Below are 10000 nucleotides of genomic sequence, written 5' to 3'. Positions count from 1 at the left end.
ATGAGTACACTGAACGCGATCAACCGGAGTTCTCGTATGGAGTATTTATCTATATGTCAAACGAGAACTCATAGTTGCAATAATGCAAATTAGTCCTTAGACCTGAGGCATCATGGTTGTCTTGTGATGCGTTATTGATCTTTGATAGCTCACAAAGGCAAGTCGTAAAAGATTTTCCTTATGTGTTATTGGGATCTCTTAATTCATCATAGAGGCATGTGAATGTACAATAAGGAATCTCTACCTTGATAAAGAAAGGAGAATGTTTCAAGATATGATTCAGTGAATCTTCGGCCGAAGTACTTGAACATGATTTAGAAAGTGGTTTTTAATTGTGTTCTATTGAATCATATGAGTTTAATCATATTAGGGGTTTGACATTATCAATCCGTACCCTAACAATATGATTGGAAACATTGTATAAGAGAAGGACCGTATTGCATTGCAATTCCAACTGAATAGGTTCTTCATCTATTCTAATTAGCTTGGGTAGCCATGATATATTGCTAGATGTCACTCTTGGCTTGTGGAAGTCCTAGGACTGATTGTGATCAATCCAAAATAAAGGAAGAATTAAAAAGGGGTTTTAATTCCAGTTGGTTAGAAAGAGTTCTAATGTTTTCCCACTGCCTTGCTAAATTAGAACCTAATGGATCGCACACCTTAAATGGTTAACTTTGAGTAATACAAATGAGAATGAGGAAATCAATTTGATTGATTTGATGTGGATGATTTACTACGTGTAAAAATATATTTGGGCCTCGATAATAGTTAGAGGGAAGCCCAAATGGTTGGGTATCAAGCCCAAGGGCTTAAGACACCTAAATATTATGGTTTAAGTGTCATAAGGCCCAATTTTGGAAGCCCAATGGGGTTTGGCCGAAAATGGTTAAGTGCATGTGTATGGGAATTGTTTCCATAAGCTCATTTGACACACAAACACAATCCAACATCAACCAAAGAGGTTTGGGAGATCAAAGAGAGATAGTTGTGAGTTTTTCAAGAGTGAAACACAATCTTCTTTCAAAGGGGTTTAGATTGAAACAAATCTTGAGAATCTTGTACTAGCATCCTTGTATTCTCAAGATACCTCTTCTCATCTCAAGGTTTCATTGGTGTGGAGACTTAGAGGCCATATACTTTTGTGGCTCACAAGGAGGAGAAAGATCAAGAGGAGATCAACAAAGGAAAATCATCAAGAGAAGACCAAAACACAACTTGGTTCATATAATTGCTTCAAGGGTAATTAGATCTTATCCTTTCTCTTGAATTTTCATTTATGAAAAACATATCAATGTTCATGGCTTAAGATACTTGGAAGAAGTTTGTTTTTGAATTTAAACAACCACCATATTCTTCCGCTGCGATTAATTTGATTAAATGCATGTTTAATATTCAAATGAACTTCTTAAAAATGTTTTAAAACCAACAATTGGTATCAGAGCCATAGGTCATGAACTTGATATGTTTCTAGGGTTTAGAGATGCATATGTGGGTTATAAATTCATTTAAAAGTATAATGGTTATACTTGATTTATTTTGATATGATTGAATGTAAATCAAATGGAGTGAAAGGGGTTGTTTGGGATTTTGAATTTCCGGATTTATGTTTTGATGATTGATGCTCTCTTTGTATGCATATATGTATGTATGAACATTAGAGCATAGTTGCATTAAAACCCCATGATTTTAACTTCATGAAATATATGATATTAAGAGCATGAGATGGTTAAAATGGAATATGGATTTTTCCGGAAATAGCATGAACATTCATATAAGTTCATATGCATGTTCTTGGTGTTCTTGATGTTCTTGTTATGGGATCTTTTTGATCCATAAGTTAGGTGACTAATTTTGATGATTGTGTTTAGTGGATTTTTCCACCAAAATAGGTCAAAAGATGATGATGGTGTTTTATTATAAAATTAAAAGTTTTTCAAAATGTTTCCACTCAATAAACATTTACCCACCACACTAAAATTAATAAGATTACTTTGGTGAGTGTGTGGGGCTATCTAGATTTAAATTATGATGATTTGATTTAAAATGCAAAAGTTGTTCAAATTATTCCCATCACTAATTTTTTACCCACCACACTAAAATTAATTTTGATTACTTTGGTGAGTGTGGTTGGCCTACCTAGTCACATTCATGATTATTCACCTTGTTGGAATAATCATGATCACCACTTTGTATTATACAAATGCATGCTTTAACCCCACACCCTAGTGGATCAACTTTGGATCCATTATTAATTGATGAATAATTTTGGACTTGCAATATATGATAAGTGTAACTATATCCAAAAGATTTCCACAATTACTTTTGCTATTGTAGTAAAACGTTTTCACTCCATGGTAAATATATTTTGAATATGGTTACCACTTGAATTAAACCCACATATGTATGCAACCCAAGAGCATGTATTAACATTGCTAGTTTAATTGTTTAAAGCGTTTAAATAATTAAAGGATGGTTATGGACTTAGACCAAACAATTGAGCTATGTGATTGGCCGCTTATTGGATATGTATTCATTTTGATTGGCTATGTAATATTGAAATGGCTTTCATGCCTAATTTATTTGGCTATGTAATAATGAAATGGCTTTCATGCCTAATTTATTTTTATGCGCGCGTAATTAAAATGAATCACCTTCCAAGACCATGATCCAACATGGTGGCTCGTGTTGGATCAACAAGAAAGTCCATAATCATCCTATAAGCCCAATGCAATTTGAATGTTCGGTAATGACAATAATTAACCAATTAGTAGCACCATGTATTCTCGCTATCTTAAGCAAATGGTTTCTAAAATATTTAGTGGGAGTATTATGTGCTACTAATATGTTGCATTGGGAACCATTTAATGAGATTAGATAGGTAATTTTAACAGGATTAAAATTGGATTAAAATGAGACCAATTCAACTACCCTCAAAGCAATATTAAGTTGATAAGCGAAATGGCATTTTGAATGCTATTTTGTGGCCTTCCACCGTGGTAGTCTCTTATTGGGTGGCACATTTACACTTTGTTGTACCTCAGTGAGGCAACATCCAGTACTTGTAACCATCCAAGGGAAGCCTATTACACATACTTGATGTAGTGCGGATAGATAACGAGTGTGGCCAACAAATCGTTAGGTTGAGGTCATGCTTGAAACCCTATACCCACAAGCATGGTGGGAATAACTTAACTAAGACGAACGAAACCAACAAACTGTTAGGTTGAGGTCTAGTTCTCTAGAGGCCATAGTGATGGGTATTCACATGAATGATGTGATTGGATAAGAGTATCCTCTCATTAGTAAGATAGCAATCCAACAAACTGTTAGGTTGAGGAAAACTATATGAAAATGAGACTCCCATCCCCACTAAGAGTTTCAACGGAAACTCTCGGATTTCAAGAGGGATATGAAATTTGCCAAAAATAGTGGGACCTACCATCATGACTTAAAGACCCTAAGTTTTTGGTAGAAGATTAATCTAAACTAAAATTTGTTTACGTTGTTGCAGAATTTTTCAAATGGCCGTTAAAAACCCAATCTCATCGATACTTAACAATTACATCCTTGATGGCACGAACTATCCGGGTTGGCTTCGCAAAATGAAACTTGTCCTTAAAATGGATGAGATTGATTATGTGTTGACACAAGCCCCACCACATATTGCTCCTAACGAAGAAGCTACTCAGGAAGAAATAACTGCTTATGAGAAGCATGTCAAGGATGATAGTAGAGGTAAATGTTACTTACTAGCATCCATGAATGATGAGCTACTAAAACAACATGAAGATATGGAAGATTGTGCTTCCATATTGCTTCACCTTAATGAGCTTTATGGTGAAGCTACTCGTAGCTTGCGATTCAATACAATATGTGAACTTGTCAACACAAAGATGACAAGAGGGACTCCGGTTAATCAGCATGGTCTCAAGATAATATCATTACTTGAGAAATTAGAAAAATTGGATTGTCCATTTAATGCTGAAGTTCAACAAGATTTTTTTCTTTCGTCCCTCTCATCAGATTTTTCCCAATTTGTTATGAACTATAATATGGGAAAGATGGAAAGTTCTTTATCTGAGCTACTCAATATGGCTATAGTAGCTGAAAAGAATATCTCAAAGGATAAAGGGCTGAAAGGGACAGTTGCGGTGTTTGAAAAGAGTTCTTCCTCCTCTTCCAAATCCAAACCGAAAGGTAAGGATAAGGGAAAGAAGAAGAAAGGTTTTCTAAAACCCAAGGAAAGAAAAATAACAAAGAAAGGCAAGGAACCGAAAGGAACTTGCTTTCACTGTGGAAAGGATGGACATTGGAAGAGAAATTGCAAGGATTACCTCGCAAGCTTAAAGAACAAGCCTTCGGAAGGTAACACTCTTGTTCTTGAATCAGTTTTTACAGTTAATACTTCTACCTGGATAGTTGATTCAGGAGCTAGTCAACATATTTGCAATTGTGTGCAGGGACTAGTAGGAAGTAGAAGACTCGGAAAAGGAGAAATGGTGCTAACTGTGGGTAATGGCACTAAGGTAGCTGCCAAAGCTGTAGGCACCTATCGTCTCAATCTACCTTCCGGGGAGACCCTGAATTTGAATAATTGTTATTTCATTTCTGGTTGTGTAAAGAACTTAATATCTGTCTCTATGCTTTTAAGAGACGGATTTGTTGTTTTGTTTGACAAACTACTTTGTTCTATTTCACATAATAATCGAATTATTGCTTATGCAAATTTGATTGATGGTCTTTTTCATTTAGAAATGAATGGTAGTATTAACTGTATAGATAAAGATGCACCTAGACCGAAAAGGCCTAGAGAAGTGGATAACTCAACTAAATTGTGGCACCTCAAACTTGGACACATTGGCCAAGATAGGATTCACCGGATGGCAAAAGATGGATGCCTTGAATCTTTAGACCCTGCTCCTATGCCTACTTGTGAATCTTGTCTACAAGGTAAAATGACCAAGTCTCCTTTTACAGGAAAAGGAGAAAGAGTTACAGAGTTGTTGGGGTTAATCCACACAGATGTTTGTGGACCTTTGTCTACAAACGCAAGGGGAAGTTATTCATACTTCATTACCTTTACTGATGATCATTCACGGTTCGGGTACTTATACTTAATGAAGCATAAGTCTGAATCTTTTGAAAAGTTTCAGGAATTCAGAAATGAAGTTGAAAACCAAACAGGCAAGAGTATTAAAATCCTTAGATCTGATCGAGGAGGTGAATACTTAAGCACAGAGTTTCTTGATTACCTCAAGGAACATGGCATCTCATCACAATGGACTCCACCAGGGACTCCACAACATAATGGGGTTTCTGAAAGGAGAAATCGAACCTTAATGGATATGGTTCGTTCCATGATGAGCTATACTGATTTACCTATATCCTTTTGGGGATATGCACTTGAAACAGCAATTCATTTGTTAAATAGAGTGCCTTCCAAATCTGTTCCACAAACTCCATACGAAATGTGGTTTGGGAAGAAACCAAGTCTTGGTTATATCAAGATTTGGGGTTGTCCAGCATATGTCAAAAGACAAGATGTGGATAAACTAGATGCAAGGTCAGTGAAGTGTAGATTTATCGGGTATCCCAAGGAAACTATGGGATATTACTTCTATCACATCGACGAGCAAAAGGTGTTCGTCGCAAGGTCAGCTACCTTCCTGGAAAGAGAATACGCTCTTGATGGGAAAGGGGGACATGAGATAGAACTCAAGGAATTGTCCAAAGAGCTAGAAATCAACACTGAACTGAATGCAATCCCAGATCCACAAACTGATATGACACAAACTCCGCGTAGTTCAAGTAGGGTTAGAAGAATGCCTGAGAGGTATTACGGTTTCCTTCATGAAAACGAAGGAGAGTTAAATCTCCTAAGTGATTGTAAGGATATTGAAGACCCTTCGAACTACAATGAGGCAATGTCAGACATTGACTCACAGAAATGGCTTGGAGCCATGAAATCCGAAATGGATTCTATGTATACCAACCAAGTCTGGACTCTAGTTGATCCGCCTCTTGGTATTGTACCAATAGGAAATAAATGGATCTTTAAGAGGAAGATAGGCTCAGATGGGAAAATAGAAACCTACAAGGCAAGGCTAGTAGCAAAGGGCTACAAGCAGAGAGAAGGGATTGACTATGAAGAAACCTTCTCTCCTGTTGCTATGACAAAGTCTATTCGGATTTTGCTTGCAATAGCTGCATACCATGATTATGAGATTTGGCAAATGGATGTGAAGACGGCTTTTCTTAATGGCCACCTTCAGGAAGAACTATACATGGATCAACCTGAAGGCTTCATTTCTACAGCTGATAAGCATAAGGTATGCAAGCTACATAAATCCATTTATGGGTTGAAGCAAGCTTCTAGGAGTTGGAACATCCGCTTTGATGAAGTTGTCAAATCGTTTGACTTCATGCAAAACATGGATGACCAATGTGTGTACAAAAAGGTCAGTGGGAGTTCGGTAGTATTCCTAGTGTTGTATGTAGATGACATACTGATTATTGGAAACGATATAGGAATGCTATCTTCAGTGAAGCTGTGGCTCACTAAATCATTCGCAATGAAAGATTTAGGGGAGGCATCTTATATACTTGGTATAAAGATTTATCGTGATAGATCTCAGAGAATAATTGGATTATCTCAATCATTGTATATAGATAAGGTGCTAAAGAGATTTCATATGGAACAATCTAAGAAAGGGTTACTTCCAGTTAGACATGGACTTCACCTTTCTAAGAACATGTGTCCGAAAACTCCTGAAGATATACAGCAGATGAGTAAAATCCCTTATGCATCAGCAATAGGGAGTCTCATGTATGCCATGGTTTGTACAAGACCGGATATCAGTTATGCTGTTAGTATAACAAGTAGATATCAGTCAAACCCAGGATTAGATCATTGGGGAGCCGTTAAGTGTATCCTTAAATACTTACGAAGAACTAAGGATATGTTCCTTATTTATGGAGGAACATCAGAGTTACAAGTGGAAGCGTTTACCGATTCTGATTTCGCATCTGATGTTGATGATCGTAAATCCACATCTGGGTATGTCTTCATTCTGAATGGAGGCGCTGTTAGTTGGAGAAGCTGTAAACAAAGTGTTACGGCTGACTCCACCACTGAAGCTGAGTACATTGCTGCCTCAGAAGCGGCAAAGGAAGCTGTTTGGATGAAAAAGTTCATTACCGAACTAAATGTGGTTCCAACCATAATGTCACCAGTGCCTTTGTACTGTGACAATAATGGGGCGATAGCTCAAGCCAAGGAACCAAGGTCTCATCAGAGATCCAAACACATTGAAAGAAAATTCCACAAGATTCGAGAACTCATTTCGAATGGTGATGTGTGCATCCTAAAGGTTGCATCAGCAGACAACGTAGCAGATCCACTCACTAAGCCTATGTCACAGTCACAACTGGATAGACATACAGAGAAAATGGGTATTAGATACATGGCTAAATGGCTCTAGTGCAAGTGGGAGATTGTTAGAAATGTGCCCTAAGAGCCAATACATTTGATGTAATCTCCTTAGAATATATTTCGTATATGATAAATAAAGGGCAATATTATTTTGTTATCTTTTATGTCGTGTAAAGAAACAAAAGTCCAGGGTGTACTAAATAAGAGATAAAGTAATCTAAAGAAGTTTAGATTCGGGAGACCTTTAATCTCTAACTGTAGTATCCCAAAATGTTCCTAATCATAAGGTTATCAAATGGGCATTGATAAACCGTCAAGATTGGCACATACTATGTATGCTCAATGATGAGGATGGTTGGTCTCAAACCATTTGTGTAGTTGACACTAATACAAGTATGTGGGTGCTCATTAGTGAATGAGTACACTGAACGCGATCAACCGGAGTTCTCGTATGGAGTATTTATCTATATGTCAAACGAGAACTCATAGTTGCAATAATGCAAATTAGTCCTTAGACCTGAGGCATCATGGTTGTCTTGTGATGCGTTATTGATCTTTGATAGCTCACAAAGGCAAGTCGTAAAAGATTTTCCTTATGTGTTATTGGGATCTCTTAATTCATCATAGAGGCATGTGAATGTACAATAAGGAATCTCTACCTTGATAAAGAAAGGAGAATGTTTCAAGATATGATTCAGTGAATCTTCGGCCGAAGTACTTGAACATGATTTAGAAAGTGGTTTTTAATTGTGTTCTATTGAATCATATGAGTTTAATCATATTAGGGGTTTGACATTATCAATCCGTACCCTAACAATATGATTGGAAACATTGTATAAGAGAAGGACCGTATTGCATTGCAATTCCAACTGAATAGGTTCTTCATCTATTCTAATTAGCTTGGGTAGCCATGATATATTGCTAGATGTCACTCTTGGCTTGTGGAAGTCCTAGGACTGATTGTGATCAATCCAAAATAAAGGAAGAATTAAAAAGGGGTTTTAATTCCAGTTGGTTAGAAAGAGTTCTAATGTTTTCCCACTGCCTTGCTAAATTAGAACCTAATGGATCGCACACCTTAAATGGTTAACTTTGAGTAATACAAATGAGAATGAGGAAATCAATTTGATTGATTTGATGTGGATGATTTACTACGTGTAAAAATATATTTGGGCCTCGATAATAGTTAGAGGGAAGCCCAAATGGTTGGGTATCAAGCCCAAGGGCTTAAGACACCTAAATATTATGGTTTAAGTGTCATAAGGCCCAATTTTGGAAGCCCAATGGGGTTTGGCCGAAAATGGTTAAGTGCATGTGTATGGGAATTGTTTCCATAAGCTCATTTGACACACAAACACAATCCAACATCAACCAAAGAGGTTTGGGAGATCAAAGAGAGATAGTTGTGAGTTTTTCAAGAGTGAAACACAATCTTCTTTCAAAGGGGTTTAGATTGAAACAAATCTTGAGAATCTTGTACTAGCATCCTTGTATTCTCAAGATACCTCTTCTCATCTCAAGGTTTCATTGGTGTGGAGACTTAGAGGCCATATACTTTTGTGGCTCACAAGGAGGAGAAAGATCAAGAGGAGATCAACAAAGGAAAATCATCAAGAGAAGACCAAAACACAACTTGGTTCATATAATTGCTTCAAGGGTAATTAGATCTTATCCTTTCTCTTGAATTTTCATTTATGAAAAACATATCAATGTTCATGGCTTAAGATACTTGGAAGAAGTTTGTTTTTGAATTTAAACAACCACCATATTCTTCCGCTGCGATTAATTTGATTAAATGCATGTTTAATATTCAAATGAACTTCTTAAAAATGTTTTAAAACCAACAGTGGCGTGGGGGAAGGGGGCTGCAGCTAGGAAGGCATGGGCTGCCATGCATATGCAGGCAACACACACCCCCCTATATAGCATTTTATGCATTTAGCCCTTTGACAGGAAGAGACATCACCTATGCGCGAGGAGTCATAATGGGCTCTAAATAATTCAATACAAGGTATTTGGACGTGATTTTTTGCAGGGATACTAAGAAACATGCAATCTATGATGGGAAAAAGTTTCATAAATTTTTGAAGTCGGGAAGTATTTTTTATTATTTTTAGAAGTCGTAAAATTGAAAAAATCATTAAAACAAATCCGGGAGGAATTTTTTAGTTTTGTAAGTTGGAGAAGGTCCTAAAAATCATAGACTACTTATGGGGAGCTTATTGTGCGAGGAAATTTCAATAAAAACGGGGTTTGACAAGATTTGAAAAATTCTGTCGACATTTGAAAAAACCTGGAACCATGCTGCCGGCATGCTGCGCACATGCTGCGCGCATGCTGCGCGCAGACTGCGCGCATGCCATGGCAGGACAAGTTTCGCTAGCCTCACTGTCGACAGATGCGCAAGCTGCGCGCACGCTGCGCACAGGCTGCGCGCACGCTGCGCACAGGCTGCGCGCACGCTGCGCACAGGCTGCGCGCACGCTGCGCACAGACTGCGCGCACGCTGCGCGCATGCCATGGCAGGACAAGTTTCGCTAGCCTCACTGTCGACAGATGCGCAAG

Source organism: Prunus avium, unplaced genomic scaffold (genome assembly GCF_965620075.1).
Source record: "Prunus avium unplaced genomic scaffold, drPruAviu1.hap1.1 HAP1_SCAFFOLD_22, whole genome shotgun sequence".
NCBI classification, from domain to species: domain Eukaryota; kingdom Viridiplantae; phylum Streptophyta; class Magnoliopsida; order Rosales; family Rosaceae; genus Prunus; species Prunus avium.
Note: the sequence above shows the minus strand (reverse complement) of the source record.